The sequence below is a fragment of the Chionomys nivalis genome, chromosome 23, assembly GCF_950005125.1.
Source record: "Chionomys nivalis chromosome 23, mChiNiv1.1, whole genome shotgun sequence".
NCBI classification, from domain to species: domain Eukaryota; kingdom Metazoa; phylum Chordata; class Mammalia; order Rodentia; family Cricetidae; genus Chionomys; species Chionomys nivalis.
The window spans coordinates 39376999-39398160 of record NC_080108.1 but is presented as its reverse complement, the minus strand read 5'-3'; positions in this window follow the sequence as shown (position 1 = coordinate 39398160).

Below are 21162 nucleotides of genomic sequence, written 5' to 3'. Positions count from 1 at the left end.
TAACGTACTTCCTTAATTTTTTGAGAGTTTCACGTAGCCCAGGCTATCCTGGAACTCACTATGTAGTGTAGGTTAGGCTTAAAGTTCAGGCAATCTCCTTGATTGACCTCTCTGAATTCTGGGATTATAGGTAGGAGCCACTGTGTCCATCTTAAGTCAGTTTTATAGTTAGGAAAATCAAGACTCAAAAAATCAGGTTGTGAACTAAGGATGTGATGTAGTAGTTGACTCTCAGCATACATTCAGTTCCCAGCACTAGAAAATAAAAAATAAAAAATAAAAGGAACAGTACTTGGAAAACAAAAAACAGAGGCTAAGGTTCAATGTGCTATTTTTACCATGCTGCACTGATGACGTCACGTACAAAGTGCAGCCCTTCATATTCTCGCCCCTCGGTACAGACAATCTTACCTTAAATCCATGATCTAAAAAGAAGTCTGGCCGGGCGATGGTGGCGCACGCCTTTAATCCCAGCACTCGGGAGGCAGAGGCAGGCGGATCTCTGTGAGTTCGAGACCAGCCTGGTCTACAGAGCTAGTTCCAGGACAGGCTCCAAAGCCACAGAGAAACCCTGTCTCGAAAAACCAAAAAAAAAAAAAAAAAAAAAGAAAAAGAAAAAAAAAAAGTAAAAAGAAGTCTGTTACTAAAGTGTGAAGAGTCTTGATATGCTTAGTGTCTTTGCACACTACATAGAAGTACTTATGTTCAGCACCAAGTATAAACACATGTGTCTTGCCTGATGTAGTGGGGTTTCAGAAGAGGCTTTGAAATACATTAATTTTGCTATTGTGGCAGGGCCGACAGCAAAGGCTCAGCAGTTAAGAGAACTTGCTACTCTTGTAGAGGACCTGGGTTCGATTCCCAGAATCCACATCAGGCTGACCCCAACTTCCTGTAACTTCCATTCCAGAGGCACTGACACCCTGATCTGGCTCCCACAGTCACCCTCATGCATACTGCATATATGCAGAGAAGTAGGCACATACACATACAATAATAATACATCTGTGAGAAACTGGGATCAAGTTAATTACAAATATTCTTGGTATTTATTTCTGTATTTGTGCCCCATGGTATGTATGTGGAGGTCAGAGGATAACTTTCCGAGTTACTCGTCTCCTTCTACCATGTGGCATCCGGGTCTCAGGTTCCACAACCTTATTGGCATCACCTTTGCCCACTAAACCATCTCACCATCTCTACGTTAATTGCTTTCCGGTGGTAGTAAGTATGAAGAAAAACTTAAGAATTATGTATGCATGTATGTGTTGTGATTCAGCTGCCCTCACTCCCCCTGACCCACACCGGAACTTCCTTGTGGTCTGTAATTGACAAGGATGTTTGTGTTCTTCTGGCCGGTGGGTCTCCACAGAAGGAGTAGAGGTATAAAAGGTTGCTGGGCAAACTAAAGATTGCTGTTCTTCCATCTGAAAAGAAGCCTCCGTGTCTCAATCCCGGCACCCCCCCCCCAGTCTTGGCTATCCAGGCTGCGCTGGCTGCAGCAAGCGGAGGATCCACCAAGATCTTGAAAGTGGGGACATGTGCACGGGGTCGCTCCAGCTGCAGGCTAAATCAAAGAGCATATTGGGGAAGATAAAGTGTTTTTATTTTTCATCCCCAGAGATAACTCTGAGGGACATCCTCCAAAAGATAAGCAAGTATAAAGAGGCAGGAGGGTGAATTGAAAGACCTCAAAAAGTAACTGAAACTCTTAAAGCAGCAAGGCACGGAAGTAACAAAGAAGACAGCCAAAGATTTTGTGCAGGAGGGGGTTTAAATGTTCCAGAGTGGGAACAAGTCAAGTCAGATTAAAAGGAGTATGTGTTTTTTCATCCCCAGAGACGCTCTGAGGGGCACCCTCTGGCAGATTGGCCAGTAGGGAAGTAATAAAGAAGAGGCAGGAGGGTGAATTGAGGGCCTCAAAAGATAAAATGTGTAGATATTTTTGTTATTGTGTTGATTGTGTTGTCTTTTGTGTTCTGGACTGAAGAAAGACATTTGATCTGGGAACTGCTAAGAAAGGTATTTTGACTTTAAAGTACAGGCCTAAGGATTTGATGCTTTGGAAAAGAGGTTTTGCTTTTGTCTCCACAGAGGATGAGAACCTGTGGATTCATTGCAAATTTATGCGGCTTGAATTACTGAGACTCCCTGAAATGTTGATGTAAAATATCCCCCAAGAATGCAGCGCCCCCCGCTCAGCAGGAAGTAGCCAGACAGGTGACAATGCCCAAATTCCCCAAAAGATTGTTAAAGTGGGGCCCTTTCAATGGTTCTGGAGCAGGAGCAGCGAGCCTGCTTCCCTGAGTTCTGCTCCACTCCATGCAGCAGTTTGGACCCAGAGTGAGTGCGGCTGGAGCCAGAAGGCAGCTGGAGCAGAGCTTTGCCACCACAGCTACTGCTGCTGAACTTGCTTCCTCACAAACTGTGCAGACGGCTGAGACTGTCAACCAGTAGGCTGAAAGAGGCAGCCATGCTTTGGACACTCAAAATGATCTTAATGGACATATTCAATTGGGCATATTGACCTTGAACCATCAAGTGGCTCTGGTTCAGGAGCAAGTGGGCTATCTTTGGACTTTTCAACAATTAATCGTGTTATGTGTGTTAAGGCCTTCCTTAAATAATTCTGTTCCTCAGTTTTAAATTTGTTTTATCTTACGTGTGTGGGTGTTTTGCCTGCATTCATGTCTGTGCACTGTGTGTTTGTACCCAGTGCCTTCTGAGGCCAGAAAAGGGCATCTGTTCCTCTGGAACTGAGCAGTTGTGAGTCCCATGTGGGACTGAACTTGGGCTCTCTGGAAGAACAGTGTTCTTAGGGGAACAACTCTCTGCCACCTAAATAATTCTTAAAGTCGCAGTTTAGAACGGTCAGAGTGACTTTGTAAAGTTGTCTGAGGCCTCACCACTACTTCTTGGTCTGTTGCCCATACAGTACGACTCTAGCTCTAAAAATCCAAGATTGCTGCCAGCTCTCCACTGTCACAGCAAGGCTCCAGACTGTAAGACCAAGACAGAAAAGAGTTTGTTCTGTCTCTCTGGAGACTCCCTGAACTAGTCTTCAAGGAAGCAGGTTACCTTCCCTAAAATGGTTTGTGCTACTGAGAAGGAAGGGTGGTTTGGATATCAGCAGGGAAGCAGAAATCTGCACAGTGGGCTTGTCTTGGACTTACTGGATACACGGGGAGAGCTCTGATGCCTTCTGGACCTGGGCTTCTCATGCTGTGTTATCATCAGGCTGGGAATTTAGCTCATTTCCTCAGTGATTACCTGGCATGCACCAAGACCCAGCTCAATTGCTGGCTCTTTATAAAATGGTGCACACATGCCTGTAATCCTAACTTAACCCAGGACACGGAGGCAAGAAGATCAGGTGTTTAAGGCAAGTTCAGGGCAATCATCTGGACTCTGCGGCACCTGCATGTGATCTCAGCATTGTGGAGGCAGGAGTGCTTCGGATGAGGCCAGCCTGGGCTGTTCCGGATTTCACGTTATTCTGCCGGTAGAGCATCAATGTCAGCCTGTAACGTTCAGTTCCGTCTGCTGCTCAGCAGTTGGGGTACTGTCGCCTTTGAAGGTCTACATTGTTCTTAGAATGATAAGGAAAGAGGGCCACCCCCACTGACCTGATTAGGGAAGGAGATTGGGCCATACTTGGACTTCCGGTTGCCTCTCCTTCCTCAGCTTTCCTGTGCAAGAGTCACACGCTTTCCAGCCCATGGAAGTCTGTAACGGGATCTGTAACTTTTGAGATTATGTTGGTGTTTAAGGAGTTTTTCTGCCATTACTCCTATCTAATGTGTTTGAAGCATTTCTTCTCCAATGGTAACTGTGGTGGTTTGAAATAAAATGGGCCCCATAGGGAGTTGCCCTATTAGGACGTGTGGCCTTGTCAAAGCAAATGTGTCACTGTGGAAGTGGGCTTTGAGGATTCCCATGCTCAAGCTACACTCAGCGTGGCACACAGTTGCTTCTGCTGCCTGCAAATCAAGATGGAGCAATCTCTGCTACCTCTCCAGCACCATGCCTGCCTACATGCCACCATGTCCCACGATGGTGATAATGGACTAAACTTCTGGACTGTAAGCCAGCCCTGATTAAATGTTTTCTTTTCTAAGAGTTGCCATGGTCACGGTGTCTCTTCACAGCAGTAGAAACCCTAAGACAGTTAATGTCAGTGTTTATTGAGTCTTTATTAAAGACCCAAGCAATATTTAAATTAATTGTACCAGTTATATCTAGAATGAGAACGAAAGAGTGATCAATAAAATTGTAAGAAAAAAGAGAATTGTTGAGATGGTACAGTAGACAATGGCTCGCACCAAGTCTGACGACCCGAATTCTGTATATCGACCCAGGGACAGAAGGAGGGAACTGATTTCTGCAGGCTTCCTCTGATCTCCGCACAAAATAAGAAAGGAGAGGCAGTGAACATTAAAAGGCAAGTTAATTGGAGGTCCTAAGAAGATCATGGATTTTTATGCTTAAAATTCTTGGGTTTCATTGATAGGACACATGGCTGTGTCAGGTAGAAAGAACTGCTGCCAATGAAAACTGGGGAAACCAGCCGGGCGGTGGTGATATTTTTAATCCTAGCACTTGGGAGGCAAAGGTAGATGCATCTTGGTGAGTTTGAGGCCAGCCTGGTCTAGAATGAGTTCTGGAACAACCAGGGATACACAAAGAAATTGTGTCTTGAAAAAACAAGCCAAAACAAAACAAACCAATAAACAAAAATGCCAAAAGAAACCAAACACTCAGCCCTGCCCAAAACTGGGAAATCATGAAATGCTGTATCATGCACAGTCTCATTTTGCTCACTGGAAGAGCTTTAAAAGATTAGTTTAGACATTACTTTAGATAGAAAGATTTTTTACAGCATTTTAAAAAGTATTTATTTATTTTGTGTATGATGTTTTACTTGCATGTATGCCTGTGCACCACATGCAGGCAGTGCCCAAGGAGAATACAGGAAGGCATCGGATCCCCTAGAAATTGGAGTTATAAATCGTTGTGAGCCTGTAGCACCATCTCATGCCCTCATTTTCTTGTTAGGTCCTGTTGCCTGGGAGTGTCTCCTAATCCTGTGACCTGGATTTCAAAAGCGTTGGTGCTGGGGCTTTCCTGAGCTTACCAGAAGCTCGGGGAGGGAGTTCAGATTCGTGTTCTTTCCTCAAACTCTTTAAAATGGCTTGTTAACTAAAAGCACTGACAAGGGCCAGCTGTGGTGGAACACTGCCAATCTGTGCTTTTGTCTTGTTCCTTAACTGTACAAACATCATATCGAAATACTTCAGGAACTGAGCTAACACGCTTGGCTGGTTAGGCCAAGCTCATCAATGTTCAAGCCAGATTGAAGCACTCTTTCTTAGCTGTGCCATTGCCCACCTCAACAAGAGTATGCAGTAATGTCTTTGGGAAGATGCCTTGTAGTTTAAAATACCATGCATCAGCAACTTTGGCAGCTATGTTTCCGATAGACCTTCAGTGGAGCGCTCTAAAAACCCACACATGGACTGGAGACGCTATTTCGTTGGTAGTGTGCCTACTTGGAAACCGGAAGTGCTGGGTTCATCCCAGCATGTAGACCCACTGAATTCAGTGTTCTTACAGAGAGTCTTGAATTGTGGACATCTTCCCAGTGGTCACTGAAATAGCATGGACGGGCTGATGAAATGAGCACTCTAATAAACAAGGCTGCAGGAACCAAAGGAAGTGGGCTGGGAAGTGGTTTAGTCTATAGAGTGCTTGCCCAGCTTGCACAAAGCCTTGGGGACAATCCCCAGCACTGCATAAGCTGAGCGTGACAGTGTCCATCCATAATCTCAGCACTCCATGAGGTAGAGCCAGGAGAATCAGAAGTTCAAAGCATCCTTGGTTGTCGCTTGGTTATCGAGGCCAGCTTATCTATAAATCAATCAATAAACATTTCAAAAAATAAAACACAATTCTATGTATGCTAATTAATGCATACCTATAATCGCAGCATTCAGGAGGTCACTGTGAGTTTGACGCCAGCCTGAGCTATGTAACCTCTAATGCCAGTCTCTCTCTCGTGTTTGGTGTTAGGTATCATTTTGAGCCCCATGAGAGAGCATCAGAAGTGTGTCAGTGTTTCCCATTGACTGAAATCAGCTTGGCAGCTCCGCTCACCCTATGGTGCCGAGATCAAGTCCCTCACCTGACAGTGCTAGACAAGTGCACACGAGATAAGCTCTTGGCCTCTGGTTTATATCCGTAGCCATTCTTTCCTTGGTGCATGTTGCTAGAAGCTGTGAAACATCTGCTCAGTTACTGACAGTTGCTGTTTGCCTCAGTGATGGGCGCACTGTCATGTCAGCCCAGTGCTTGGGAAAACACTTTGGACATGTAGTCAGTTTCTGCTGCCCTTGACTGTGCTCTGAGGCTGCTCATAGGGAATCCTGTTGTCTCAGAACCAAGAGTAAGGTGGCTCTGTGCAGCAGCATCCAGTCTGGTAAAGCAGTTAGTGCCCATACATGACAAGGTCAGGTTGTTCCTCAGACACCAGCGTTGGCCTCACCCAGGCCAGTTGCTTTATTTCTCTGACTACAGAAGGACACCCAAATGCATTACAAATATTTTTCCCTTGTGAGTCTGGAAATTTGAGTTGAGGGCTCCATGCTTGCTACGACAAAGCCCATCATTGGTGCTGCATTCCTGACGTTTGTTTGTTTGTACCCCGGAGGGAACAAACTCTCTGCAATCCCACTTCAGGCTTCCAAGTGCTAGGGTTGCATGTGCGTACCACTAGGTCTGACTCAGTTTAGTCCTGGCTTGTGTTGGCACAGCTACAGCTGTGACTAATACAACTGGGTTCTGGCATACAGACCTCCGAGGCACTGGGGACGGTAACTTAGCTAGTAAAGTGCTTGCTGTTCAAGAATGAGGACCTGAGCCGGGCGGTGGTTGCGCACGCCTTTAATCCCAGCACTCGGGAGGCAGAGGCAGGCGGATCTCTGGGAGTTCGAGGCCAGCCTGGTCTACAAGAGCTAGTTCTGGGACGGGCACCAAAACTACAGAGAAACCCTGTCTCGAAAAACCAAAAAAAAAAAAAAAAAAAAAGAATGAGGACCTGAGTTTGAACCCCAGAACCTATGTAAACAGCTGGGCATGATGGCAAATACTCATAATCCCAGTGCAGGGGCTGTGAAGACAAGAGGATCCCTAGCCAGCCAGCTTAGTCTGCCCAGCAAGCTCCAGGCCCCAGTGGGAGACCTCACCTTAGAAAGCAAGGTGGTGGACCATTCCTGAAGCCTCTGGCCACCACATGCAGGAGTACACACATGCGTGTGCACCCCCATCCACACACACAAAACATGGAAAAGGAAAAAAAGTAATACATATCTAAATTTGACTCTTTCTTACTGTTAGGTGTAAACTCATTTTCTATTTCATTTGGATCAGCACTCTGCTCCCGACAGTATTTCTGGGTTTGGAATCAGGGTAATATCTACTAGGCAAGCTCTCTACTGCTAAACCACATCTCCAGCCCCAAACTACACTCAACATAAATATTCTAAACAGTAGAGCAGATGGAGGCAATGTGTTGAAGGAGTATATTTTCTCTCTCTCTCTTTTTCTTTTCTTTAAGACAGTGTCTTTTTACATAGCCCTGGCTGTCCTGAAACTCACTATGTAGACCAGGCTGGTGTCTAACTCATAGAGATCCAGTTGCCTCTGTCTGCCAAGTCACTGTTGGTGCCACCACACCCAGTCTGGGTGGTGGTTTCTAATGCATCAGAATTGGCGATAGGACTCAATAAAAGAGATTGTGGGATCCTCCCAGGTCTCTAGTTTACAAGGCCAGTGTAGGTCTCAGGAGTCTGCATTTCTGCCAAACGGCCCAGGTTCTTGCCTGAGAACCAACCCTCCCAGGCAGCTGGGCACTTTGATGTCAGTCCAAGCCTCAATCCTGCTCTTGTTCCTTCCCTAGCACTGAATGCCACTGGATGTCAGTGGTACATGGCTGCCATCTCAGCACTTGGGATGTGGAGGCAGGAGAATCACAACTTCACAGTCTGAACTATATAATGACTATAGAACGATGAAAGAGAAGGGGGAGGGAGGGAGGGAGGGAGGGAGGGAGGGAGGGAGGAAAAAAGGCAGGCAGGAAGGCAGGGAGAGAGGGAGGAAGGGAAAGAAGGAAGGAAGGAAGGAAGGAAGGAAGGAAGGAAGGAAGGAAGGAAAGGAAGGAAGGAAGGAAGGAAGGAAGGAAGGAAGGAAGGAAAAAAGGAAGGATCTCAGTATTGGTTAGGCTGGCCCCTAACTCACTGTGTATCTAAAGACAACCTTGAACTTCTTACCTTCCAGCCTTCATCTCCTAGGTCCTGGGATTGTGGGTGGATGATATCATGAGGTATAATTAGGTAATTTAATAAGGTTGACACAATATTTACAGATAGTTGTTTCCTAATCACATGATATTCAAATAACAGTTTATTATTTAATTATCCTAAATTATCCTAATTCATTTGAAACTTAATTAAATGTATATATTAAAAATATGGCTCCCTTAGAATTTTGTATGAACATATATAGATGTGTAATTAGATATCAAAGCTCATTTATAGTTTTTCTTTCATTTTTCTTAATCTTGAATTTAAAAGATTAGAATTCTCTTTACCATCTTCACTGAAGTTTGGAACTTTAAATTAAAAAAAATATTATGTGGCTATGTCTGTGTGAATGTCTGCCATATGTGTGCAGTGCCCACGGAGGCCGGAAGAGAGTGTCAGATTTACTGGAGCTGGAGTTACAGGCACTTGTGAGCCAGATGGCGTAGGTGCTTGGAACTGAACTCGGGTCCTCCGCAAAAGTAGTAAGAGTGCTTAACCACTGCACAATCTCTCTAGCCCCTTTATCAAGATTTTTGTAAATTGTTCCTCTTCTGCTTCTTTACAGTTGAACTTCTCTGTTAGTATACAGGACGATGGGCTTAACTCATTGTTGTTTAAGTTCTCTGGGATTATGATTTTGGGCTGGTTTTCTTTGCTTTGTTTAAAAACCACTTATGAGTGAGTACATGTGATAATTGACTTTCTGAGTCTGGGTTACCTCACTCAATATGATGTTTTCTAGCTCCATCCATTTGCCTGCAAAATTCAAGATGTCATTCTTTTTCTGCTGTATACAGTACTCCACTGTGTAAATGTACCACATTTTCCTTATCCATTCTTCAGTCAAGGGGCATTTAGGTTGTTTTCAGGTTCTGCCTATGACAAACAAAGCTGCTTTGAACATAGTTGAGCACATGTCCTTGTGGCACAATTGAGCATCCTTTGGATATATACCCAAAAGTGGTATTATTGGGTCTTGAGGAAGGTTGTTTTCTAATTTTCTGAGAAATCACCACACTGACATCCAAAGGGGTTGTACCAGCTTGTATTCCCACCAGCAAAGCAGAAGTGTTCTCTTTCCCCCAAAACCTCTTTAGCATAAGTTGTCATCAGTGTTTTTGATCTTGGCCGTTCTTTCAGGTGTAAGATGGAATCTCAGAGTTGTTTTGATTTGCATTTCTCTGATGACTAAGGATGTCAAACATTTCCTTAATAAGCAGTTTAGAAGTCAAAGCTTTGTTTCATGTCTTTTTAATCTTAGATGGAAAACATTTCTCCCCTCATCTTCTCACTGTCTCTTTCCCTCCCCTTCTTCCTTCTTGGTTTTTGAGACAGGATCTTGGTTGCCCTGACTGGCTGGGATCTTGCTGTGTAATTCAGGTTGCACTCAGATGTGGTCTTCCTAGCCTGCCTTGCCTCCCGAGTGCTGGGATTAGAGCTATGCACCACCACACCCAGCACTGTCTGTCTGCTTCGAGGCAGAGATTCATCAGGTAGGCCCTGCTGACCTAGGATTTACAATCCTCCTGCATCGGTCACCAGAGTACTAGAATGATAGGCCCCTACCAGCTCATCAAGCTCTCCCCGGATTATCCTCTTTTAAAAACCAATGCTTTCTTACATTTATTTATTTACTTATTTGTTGTATGTGTATGTCAGCCTTTTTCCACTGAACCATCTTGCCAGCCATCCCCTGATTTTCTTTGATCATTTAAATGTCAGTTTTGTAAGTTATAAGCTATTCTCACCCCATTTCCTAGAGGTGCTTTTCCTTCTCTTGAGAGTGAATGTACAATTGAGGTGGCACTGGGAATAACAAAGAAGAAAACCACTGCTCTGTTTAAAGGAGAGAGGGGCAAGACAGGGAGAAGCCACTGTTTTCTCAGAACCCCATTCATACCATTGTTGTGTTGCTGTTTCTCAATGGTGCAGACGGCCCTGGAGCCTGTGTGTTCTCAGCAAGCTCTCCACCACTGAGCTTCACTTCCTCAGTCACACAGGATGGCTGGGGAGATGATATCAAAGAACATTCTGTAGGTGACATTTTTTATAAGCTGCTTCTTGAGGCTCAGGTCCTTTTGTTTAGACCAAAGAAAGCTTTCTGAATTGTGGCTGCTTTTTCCTGATTTCAAGGACTTTATTACAATGACTATCTTAAACATGTGATTGATGCCCTTGGAACAGATTCGCATTTCAGAGAAAAGCTCCAGAGAGCGACATAGAGGAAACAAGGCTGAGCAGAGTTTAACAATGGGCATGACAGACACTCAGCTAAGTACTAGAAAAACAAGAAGAGCCTTTTGTAGGAAAGATGTGAAAAACCACACTGAAAAATAGAGGGCCTGGGTGCATCTGTGTCATTATATTACAGAGATGTGTGGAAGACAGACATGTGGCACATAGGAAGTGAGGGGAGAAGGCAGAAAGTCATTGTCCCCCACGGAGACTGTGCCGGAGTTTAACTGCAGAAGGAAGAGGGAAAGGCTGGATGATGTAAAGGTTGTGACTCATTCCTAGTTGAACCTGGAGTGTGCCTTTTGGAATTGGAGGGAATGAAGTCTCCTTTGAACCTAACAATCCAAGCATTTAGGGTGGTTAAAAATGTCATTTAATAATTAAAACTCTAAAAATCTGTATCAACTTTTATGTCTTGAAAGCCACAATCAGAAATCCCATAGACTCCACAATCCAACACTTTCTGATCACTGATAAAGATACAAGGGGTGGGAAAATATCTATCATATATTTTTATGTTTCATTCACCAAATTATTTCTATACACACACAGACACGCAGCCTTTAGGGTGTAGATATCAATTGTCTATATGAAATGCAAATAAATTTTGTCTGGGACCCCATTCCCAAGATCTCTCATTGTGTATGTGCAAATATCTCAAGCTTTTTAAAAAATCTGAAATTCAAAACCATTTCTGGTCCCACACATTTTGGATAAGGCATACTCACCCCACACTAAAAAGACCCCCATGGTCCCACACGTTAATCATCCTGACATCAAGAGTTTGTACCCTCCTCAGGCTGTCTAAGCTGAGCCGGAGGCCGAGGTGCAGAACCCCGTCACAGGAAGGAGCAGCCATTGCAAGAACAAAACCGCACAAAGACCTAAAATTTTGATTTCTGTCTTTTAGAGCAACTGACTGTTTTCAAGACTTTGCTTGTTCAGCGAGTGCCCCCTTCCCCCGCCTTGGGTCTCCAGAAAAAGAGGGACCATATTCCTTACAGACGTAAGTAGGGCAGCTCCCTGGTACAGTGTTTATTCTAGTGTGTGACCCTACTGACCCCTTTTGTATTGGAGCAGCAGCAAGCGGCTGTAGAGTCACAGAAGCATGCTAATTGGCCTCACTGATCCTGGCTGAGAGCCCAGATCTCTGGCAGGCCCTTTGTACTCACTGCCCCACTCCCAGTATCCGAGACTCACACGTGCTTGGCTCTCCGGGAGACCTCAAGACACCCCTCTTCCTCTGACCTTTTTTCCAGTTTCCTGTGAAGATAAGCAAAGTCACGAGAATCACCATTTTTTCCCACCCACTCGTCCAGTGATTCTGCCTTTGCTGCTTGTTTTACCCTGTGACTGATGAGTAGGTAATCTTGGCCAGGGCTCCTGCTGAAGGTCCTCTCCTCCATATGCACGGGGTCCTGGTCTCTCTCCTTTTCAAGGACATTCTGCTTGTTGTTGAGGCCCCTTTACCTCTGAGGTCCAGTTTCATCTCTCTCCTGGGCCTCTCCCATTAGAGGGTAGACAGTTTCCTCTCTTCTAACCTGGGAAGCAAACCCAGCCTTCAGCCATTGCTGAGTTTTATTCTTCCAGAGTCCTGTCCTTCCCTTTCTGTTTGTCTCCGTTTTTCATTTTCTCCATAACCTCTGCTGATTGTGCTGTAGCCTCTGCCATTCCAGTGTAGTCCACCCTGTCAGGGGACCTCAGTCCTGACCAGTACAGGGTGGCCTGTGGAAATCTGACACAGTTCACATCTTCTCTCCAAGTCCTTGGAAATCTCTGCTGTTCCTCTTCAAGTCTGAGTGCGACAGTTCCTGGCCCTGCCCTTGGCCGCGTTCACCTTCCTGCTTCCATTCTTTCCTAGTGTGAGTGACAGTTGTATGGCTGGAGAAGACTGTGGGGTCACTGGCAGTGAGATCAGGATTTATCCCAACTACTTGTACTGACTTTTTTGAACCATTCTCTTCAGAGGGATACCAGGCTCAGCCTAGATATAGAGGAGAGGCCTTGGTCCTGCCCCAAAACAATGTGCTAGACTTTGTTGACTCCCCATGGGAAGCCTTTAGCCTCTCTGAGGAGTGGATAGAGAGTGAGGTAGGGGGAAAGGTGGAGGGAACAAGAGAAGGGGAGGAAGTGGGAACTGGGATAGGTATATAAAATGGTAAGAGACAGTTTTCTCTTAAATAAAGAAACAAACAAACAGAACCGAGCAGGAGAGCCATCAGGGGCCCAGACAAGACAAACCTCAGCATTGTTTAGCAGGGCCACTCTAACCATGCCTCAAATCTCTTGACTACTGTTAGGTCATGAAAAGCGGCCGGCCGTTTCTAAAAGCCCCTGGGCTCCGCTTATGGCTGGCTCTGTTAGCATTTGTCTAAGAACCGTGTGTGTTGAGCAGCTGTCAGTGGTTTACCAACACTGGTGTTAAATCCTTGCGTAAGGAGAACCATTGCTTAGCCCATACTTTATAAGCATACCTACGTGAGAGACCAGATATTGATTGTTTGATTGATTGATTGATTGACTTTTGACTTTTTGAGACAGGCTTTCATGCAGCCTAGGCTGGCCTCATACATAAACTCTGTACAGTGACTGTAACCTTGAACTCAACCTTCTGGCCTCTCCTCCCAACTTCTTTGGATGGCAGGAGAGCACCGTAAGGCCTGGCTAAGGGGGCAGCCATTATCAGAGAAGTAACCGAAGGAGAATGAAAATAATGGCAACCCTTATACAGGAGCAAGAGCTGGGGGGAACCCACGTGGAAGACAAGATTTTATCTTGTTACCAACAACCAGCAGCAGACTGTGCCTCGGAGCCCGTCTCACTTGCTGCCTTCTGCTCTGGGTTGCCACCCATCCTCAGTGCCCAGGTGTAGCTGCGGGGAAAGAGACTAAGTTTATTATGTTCGGCCAAAGGTCGCATTATGATCAAAATAATCCAAGCCGTACTTTAAAACTTCTCCTACTTACCACCCAGCTGGAACAGAAAAAAATAACAGTGAATCCCTTAGGGCCAACAGGAGAGCTGAAGTTTGAACCTTGTGTGTGATTTTGTTCCTTTGCTTGTTTAGGAAACTAAGACATTTTAAGTTGATACCCATTTTCATTTCAAATACATCGATCTTCATTAGAATCCATGTCATATTCTATGTATTTGAAGAAGTAGAAAAATGTATGTTAATAAAAATTGAAACGTTCTCTAAGTTTGTCATGAGTGAATACTTTTAATTTCCACATAATTGGATAACCTTCATTATGGTGCAGTTATTTACTTCGAAATTATTCACAGTTCTTTATGAGCACTTATATTGATCTTACTACAGAGTGTTTTTAGATTGTAATCTATGATGAACTAATCATAGTTTTTTAAAAAAAACAGTGTATCTGTAGCAAGAAGAGCATTGGATAAAGGAAAATGCACTTAAACTTCAAGTATATTTTTGACCAGACAGGTCAAGTCACGAGGACTGCCAGAGCTTAGGAGAAAATGTTAGCTGAGAACCTGTCTCATCTCTCAACACCTTTTGTTTCTCTTCAATCAGTCAATACTTTAAAGCAAATTTGGCAGCAAGGAAGAGACCTTTAACTTGACAACACTGTTTAGACATGTATGCTCAAGTCAAAACCAGAGCTAGCCACTCCTCCCATTGTTCTGCACTCTCACTAGCTGACTCAGCTGGGATACTGGGATGCTGGGATGCTCGATGAGCAGGTGTGCATGGGAGGCCTCACTGTCCAGCTCTTGGTCTGGGTGCTTTCTTCAGGACTCTGTGTCCTGGGAAGCTGCTGGGCTGACATCTGCTTGTCAATGCACTCTTTCCCTTATTCTTTTTGGTTCATGTCCATCTCTTGGAGGATTTTTGTTTGTTTGATTGATTGATTGATTTTGGTTTTAACCTTCTTTCTTCCTCTGCTTGGTCACTCTGAGCTCTATGATGCTTTTGAGCTTTGGAGGCTATTTTGGATCTGTTCTTAAGCCTCCATGGCCCACGGCTCCAGTTGACCAGACAATTGCTTAGATTTTTTTTCTCAAATCTCAGATCTCAAAATTAAATATAGTAATTTAGAGGTGGTGCATGCCGTTAATACCAGCACTTGAGAGTCCCTAAATTTGATTACCAGCATCCTCCCCCCAAAAAAAACTTAGCAGTAAAAAAATTTTCTGGCACAAAGCTATACATTATTTTTGGTAAAAATTTGTTTACACTAGAATTATTTTATGCTAATTGAGCATATTTTTAATACTGTAAGGCTAAATGCAAACCCATTTTTCATATATAAAATGCTTGTGGATGATAATGATTTCTAACTTAACCTAATGAAAGTGGGGTAGGAAATAACTATTCTCTTTAGAGTGAGGTTTTGAAGAGGCCACTTCTGGTCTGCGCATAAATTTTGATCACTGTCTGATGGAGGTGGGTCTTGTATTAATCTGTTGCTTTCATTGGTTAATTAATAAAGAAACTGCCTAGGCCCATTTGATAGGCCAACCCTTAGGTGGGTGGAGTAAACAGAACAGAATGCTGGGAGAAAGAAGCTGAGTCAGGCAGTCGCCATGATTCTCCCACTCCACTCAGACACAGGTTAAGATCTTTCCTGGTAAGCCAGCTCGTGGTGCTACACAGAATATTAGAAATGGGTTAGATCAATATGTAAGGGCTAGCCAATAAGAGGCTGGAACTAATGGGCCAGGCAGTGATTAAAAGAATACAGTTTCCGTGTAATTATTTCGGGGCATAAGCTAGCCATGCGGGCGGCTGGGTGCCGGGGACGTAGCCCTGCCGCTCATATTACAACAACTGTCTTGCAGCTGTCCTAAGCAATCAAGACACTGATAAGGAGTCAGAGTAAGAGGGTGAACTCCTTGTTAGTGCAAGATTTTCATGCCCAAGTACCTGCAAGGGAAGACTACCCTCAAGCTGAACTGCTTCAATGGAATGCTTTATAGACGTCTGAGACAAAGCCTCACAGCCCAGGCTGACTTTGGCCCTCTGCTGTCTGAATGCTGGAGCGGTAGGAGTATACCTCCCTGCCCAGAGACAATTCCCGACCTTTTTAACTTGTTGGTGCTTGAACAGACTGAAGCCCAAGTCCAGTTTGCTTGTTGTTTCTGGGAGAGATATGGTGGGACGACAACTTGGAAATGGGGCATTTGAAGCTAATCAGAACCTATGGGATTTTTTTTTAAATGGGGTATACCACAATTAATAAAAACCCAGAGACAGATATTGGGGTTCAACCTGGACATCAGAAAAGCAAAGTACCCAGCCCCCTCAGGTAAGGTAAGAAAATGACAATGCTGCCTCCAGGAATCCTCAGACTGAAACTGAGCCTGAAATCTGTCTCTTCCTATTTTATATTCCTTTCAAGTGCTGGGATTAAAGGCATGTACTATTACTGCCGCGTTTTTATGGCAAACTAGTATCACTACTGGGATTAAAGGTTTGTGTCACCACTGCCTGCTCCGTAAGGCTGATCAGTGGGGCTGTTTTGCTCTCTGAGCTTCAGGCAAACTTTATTTATTAAAATACAAATGAAATATCACTACAATGAGGTTTCATTTTTGTGATCCCCCTGTCTCTAACTCCCTAGTACTGGGCTTACAGGAACCCTCCATGTCAAGGGTCCCTAACTTTTTCAAACCTTATTTCCTGAATGAGCAGTTAGCTATGAATTAAGAAGCATTTCTCAGAAATTGCAGAAGTGAGCCAGGACAAGCTGCAGTGACTGCGGACGGAGCTAACGGGAGAAATGTGAGCTTACGGCTTCAGCACTATCGGCCGCTTACTGAGAGAACAACCCCATACCGGTGAGGTTCTAATTTAAGAATTTAGAGCCTTCCAAATATTGCTTACTGAACTATGCAGAAAACAATAGCCTCTCCCAATGAAGAAAGTTTACTGTTTTTTAGTGTAGGTGTTAACTGTGGTCCTGCACTTGCTGAGAAATAACCTCTACCAGCTTGGACGTCAGCTGTCATGACGTGCACTTCTGCCTCCACGTTCATCTTCCTGGTTACCCTTTCTACGGCACAGCTGTGAGACCGAGTTTGGTTTTGCTTATAATTGGTTTTGGCCTGCTAGGAACTGAACCGAGGGTCCGACACATGCTGTGGAAATGCCTACGGCCTAGCCACATGCCCAAATCTTTTTTTTTTTAAAAAAGTTTTAGATCTGTAAAGCTTTATTTGAGAGGACCTTCATGACAAATCTAAAATCTAGGGAAGAACTTGATCTCTGGGGTTCACAGGAGCCGCACTTTGATCCCAAAGCATTCATAAATATGGAGGGTATAGCAGACTTTTCTTTTTAAAAGATCCATCAAGAACTGTAAATGATGGCTGCCACAGGCTGGATGCCCTTTCCCCAGAGGCACTGACATCCTCTCAGCCCAGCGCATCAGGGATGTAAGGTTACTGCATCATCTCAAATGGATAGCTTAGTTCCTGCACTGAACAGGAAGGCTTATGGTCCAACTGTTAGGCTCGAACCTGGGACAGATGGCTACGGAAAAGTAAACCTGTCTGCCAGGTTCTCCCAGCATCCCTCAGTCCCAACCGGTTACAGAGTATGGCTGATGCGGTAGTTTAAATGTCATCGGCCGCATAAACTCATAGGGAGTGGCACTATTAGGAGGTGTGGCTTTGTTGGCGTATGTGGGGATGGCCTTGGAGTAAGTGTGTCACTGTTGGGTCACACTTTGAGGTTCCCTGTGCTCAGGATACCTCTCAGTCCACTTCCTGTCGTGGTGTGTCTTCACAGAAGTAGAAGCCCTAACTACGGCAGGTGGTACATCCTACTCTACCCTAGACATCTCCAGTGCAGGGGCCGGGTTGTCCTTCCATAGATGATCCAGCCATTTTGGTTACCTGGCCCTTTACCCTTGGCCTCTTGGTCTGCCTCTCCCCTCTCCCTTCCCTTCTTCTTCCCACATGGCTCAGGGTCTTGTCCATCCTGGACTCTCCCAGATGTCTCTGCCTCTGGCTATGTCTTCCTTTTATCTGCAACAAACCTTCTCCTCCAACAAACCTAGGAGCAGCCATGTCCTTCCTTTTCATTTCATTTTTTCCCCCATTTATCTGGTGCTGGAACCTGGGATTGGTATGTAACAGGCAAGGAACTCAGCCAATCTGAACCAGATGCTGGTCTGATGTTCCTGGGGTCTGTACGGATCGTTTGTTTCTGCTGGCTTCTGCCATCCATCAAATTTGAGCTCAAATGCTAGCGTCAGCCTTCAGCTACTTCTGCCTCCACGATCTATTTTCCTCTGTCCATTTCATCGCAAAGTTTATTGGAAAGCTTCTTTGCGATGTGGTTCTGAGTGCAGCCATTGAGCTGGACCGCCAGTGGGGAGAGCTGCTTCAGCAGCTGATTTTCCTGTACAAATGAGATTGCCTACTTTCATCTTTATTAATAATGGTATTTTCAAAACCTTTCTAGACTCATGATTAGATATATATCAAGGTGTTAAAATATTTATTTTACAGTTCTTCTGATTTTGCTATTCTGTGGAATCTTTCATAAGTAGTGATTTATCATCTGCATAATTTCAAAGTTATGACTCAAATGATTTGAAAATGAGAGAGGAAAAAAATCCACCTTGTCCTCTTTGCCAGCTCCTATGAATCATTGTGTTTAACACATTATTTTTGTTCAGCTTTGGCCAGTCCATTTTAAACGTTCAGTTCTAGTGGTGTCAGAGTATATGCAATAGAATTAACTATCTCTGCACTTGAGGCTCTCCTGGGTGGGGTGAGAAATATGTGGACAGTTTTGGTCATTCCGTTATGGTCCATGATGACACAAGTTCCTCAGTTCATACTTGGGGTTGCTTTACTTTTTATCCTTCTCGCTGGGGGCTGCTACTTTGTAGGTATTTCTTTAGAGCAGTCAAATATTGGTGCCTTTGTTTTGAGACAGGGTTTCCTGACTGGAATCTGCAGGAATAAGGGTCCTGAATGGACAGGTGTCCAGTGGGAGGACGAGGGATGAGAAAGAGAAGACAAAACCAGCAGCTGGGACCAAGAGGTCCTGTGGAAGCTGGTGTCAAGCAGGGTTATTCAGAAACACAGCCTCATATATACCGTTTGCAGGCCAAGGTCAGCAGAGAGCTAGGTCAGAAAGGAGATATGGCATTAGATGAATAGCCACAGTCCAGTGGGAAAGAGTTGGGACCTCAGAAATCAAAACCTTGACTTATTTGAGGATCTAGCCTCAGCCTCAGCCTGGCCTTGTCCAGTTCGGTCCTGGACAAGGACCTTTGACCTTTCATCAGGGCCTCTGAGAAAGTCTTGGGTCAGTCTGGCTCTCCACAGTCTTCTGTAGGCCAGGCTGACCTCTGACTCAGCGTATAGCTGTGGTCCTCCTGCCTCTGCCTCCCGATTCCTTTTTTCTCTTTAAAAAAGAATCCTTCTCTCCCCCCCACCCCCCCTCGTTTCTCTGTGTCGCTCCTCCCCCGTCTTTAATTCTGGGATAAAGCCTCTGATCCGCTCTTCACTTCCTAAGAGCTGGGATCACAGGTATGTGCCACCATGCCTAGCAGGTTCTATTCACCATGTTCTTAATAATCCCAACACTTAAATGGTGGTATTGAGTGGGCTGGAGAAGTGGCTCTGCAGTTAAGAGCACTGGCTGCTGTTGCTCATGACTTGGGTTCAATTCCAGCACCCACACAGTGGCTCACAACCGGAGTCCGCAGCTCCAATTGCACCCGGTTGCACAAATCAGATACCCGTTTCAGACTTCCGCAGACACCCTTTCTGGACTCTGCACCAGGCAGATTACCTAGCCTGTCTGTCTGTCTGGTGAGCCTCTGGGGTCCCCCTGAGTCACCTTGCAGCACTGGGGTCACTAGTGCACCAGCTTGTTTGATGCATGCTGGAGACCTGAACTCAGGTCCTAACGCCTGTGCAGGAAACGCTACCGACCCAGCTGTCGCCCTAGCCCTGAGAATGTGCTCTCTATTCTAAATTTTGTAAAAAACAAAAATGCTACAGCCCAAGGATTACTTTTATTCTTCTTGGCTTATTTAAATATTGAGCCACGCCCAGTATCTCAGTCCACCTCCTCTTGCTTGGGGATCACGATGTCGCTCCTTCTCCAGCACCCTGTCAACCTGCGTGCCTTTATGTGCCATCATGATGAAAACAGACCCAACCTCTGAAACTGTAAAACCACCCAATGACACGCTCTTCTGTGGAAGAGTCGCTGTGGTCATGGTGTCTCTTCACAGCAGTAGAAACCTGAACCTTTTGTAAACCTTCTGTAAACATGTTAACTAGAACTGTGCTCTTTATTTTAAATTTGGGAACAAAATTCTGCTAGCCTGGAGATGAGATTTAATTCTCTAGGTTTATTTTGATCCTTGAACTATTTTAAAAATTATAAATCAACAACTGGACTTTAAGACAGAGGTTTTATGTAATGTTTGTTAATGTTTTGTTATTTTAAATTCATTGCATGGATAGTAAAATTCTCCCAGCATAGTACTTGTTGAAAATATTATTAGAATTAATATCTGTATATGTTCATTTTAAATTATATTAAAGAGAGGTAAATGCATATTTATTGTAATTTCTGTTTTTTGCATGGGTTTGTATATGTTGTGTGCATGGGGGTGGGTGCACATATGCATGTGTGTGCATTGTGGAAGCAGAGGTTGCTATGTTGGTCAGTGATTCTTTACACTGTTGACCAAGGCAGGGTCACTCGCTGATCCTAGAACTCATCCGGTCAGCTACTCTAGCAAGCTAGCTTGCTCCTGAGAGCTGCCGCCACCTCTAGCTGGGATGTGGGAGCTGGGATCTGAACTCTGGTCCTCCGGCTTTACGCTCGGCATCTCCTCGGACCATCTTTTTATTTTTCAGCACTGTGGGGAACGGAATCCAAACTCTTGCCCACACTAGGTAAGTGCGCTACCATTAAGTTTTATGCATTACTCTCTGGAAGGAAAAAGACAAACTGGACGATTTTTTGAAAGAATACAGTTTTCTAACCGTAAACAAAATATAAAGCAGAAGGGCCTGAGAGGATAGTACGGTGAGAGTCTATCTCCAGAATTCCTAACGACGACCATCCAGCCCCTACACGGGGCCTTCCTGGGCGTGCAGAAGCACTGGTTTTCCAGTCACACTTGTCTGATGCTCGAAGTTAGCAGAGAACACGGATGCCTGTGTCCGTGTCCCAGGACTGAGACCCATTGCTATCTATTGCCAGGGGAACAATTCACCTTCTTGTCAGTTCTGGTTGGTTTTTGCCTGAAGCAAAGCCACCTGGAGGAGTAGGCGATTCATCGATTCATCGTTCTTAGTTATCGTTGTTGTCTACTCAGCAGGGGGCGGGCTGCACCACCTGAGAAGCTGGGGAGGCAGCAAGCCCACCTGGTAGGAACATGGCCATAATTCAGAGAAGGGAGGGCTAAGAGTTTGCTTTTCCCCTGTGTCAGTAAGGGCACTGCCAAGAACTAGTCTCCTAAACTCCCAAACGCTCCAGTGGCATCCACGGCCCCAGGTCAGTAGGGACAGGACCCGGAACACAGTGTGTTCTGGGAAGACCGGGAGCTGAGATGGGTCAGCT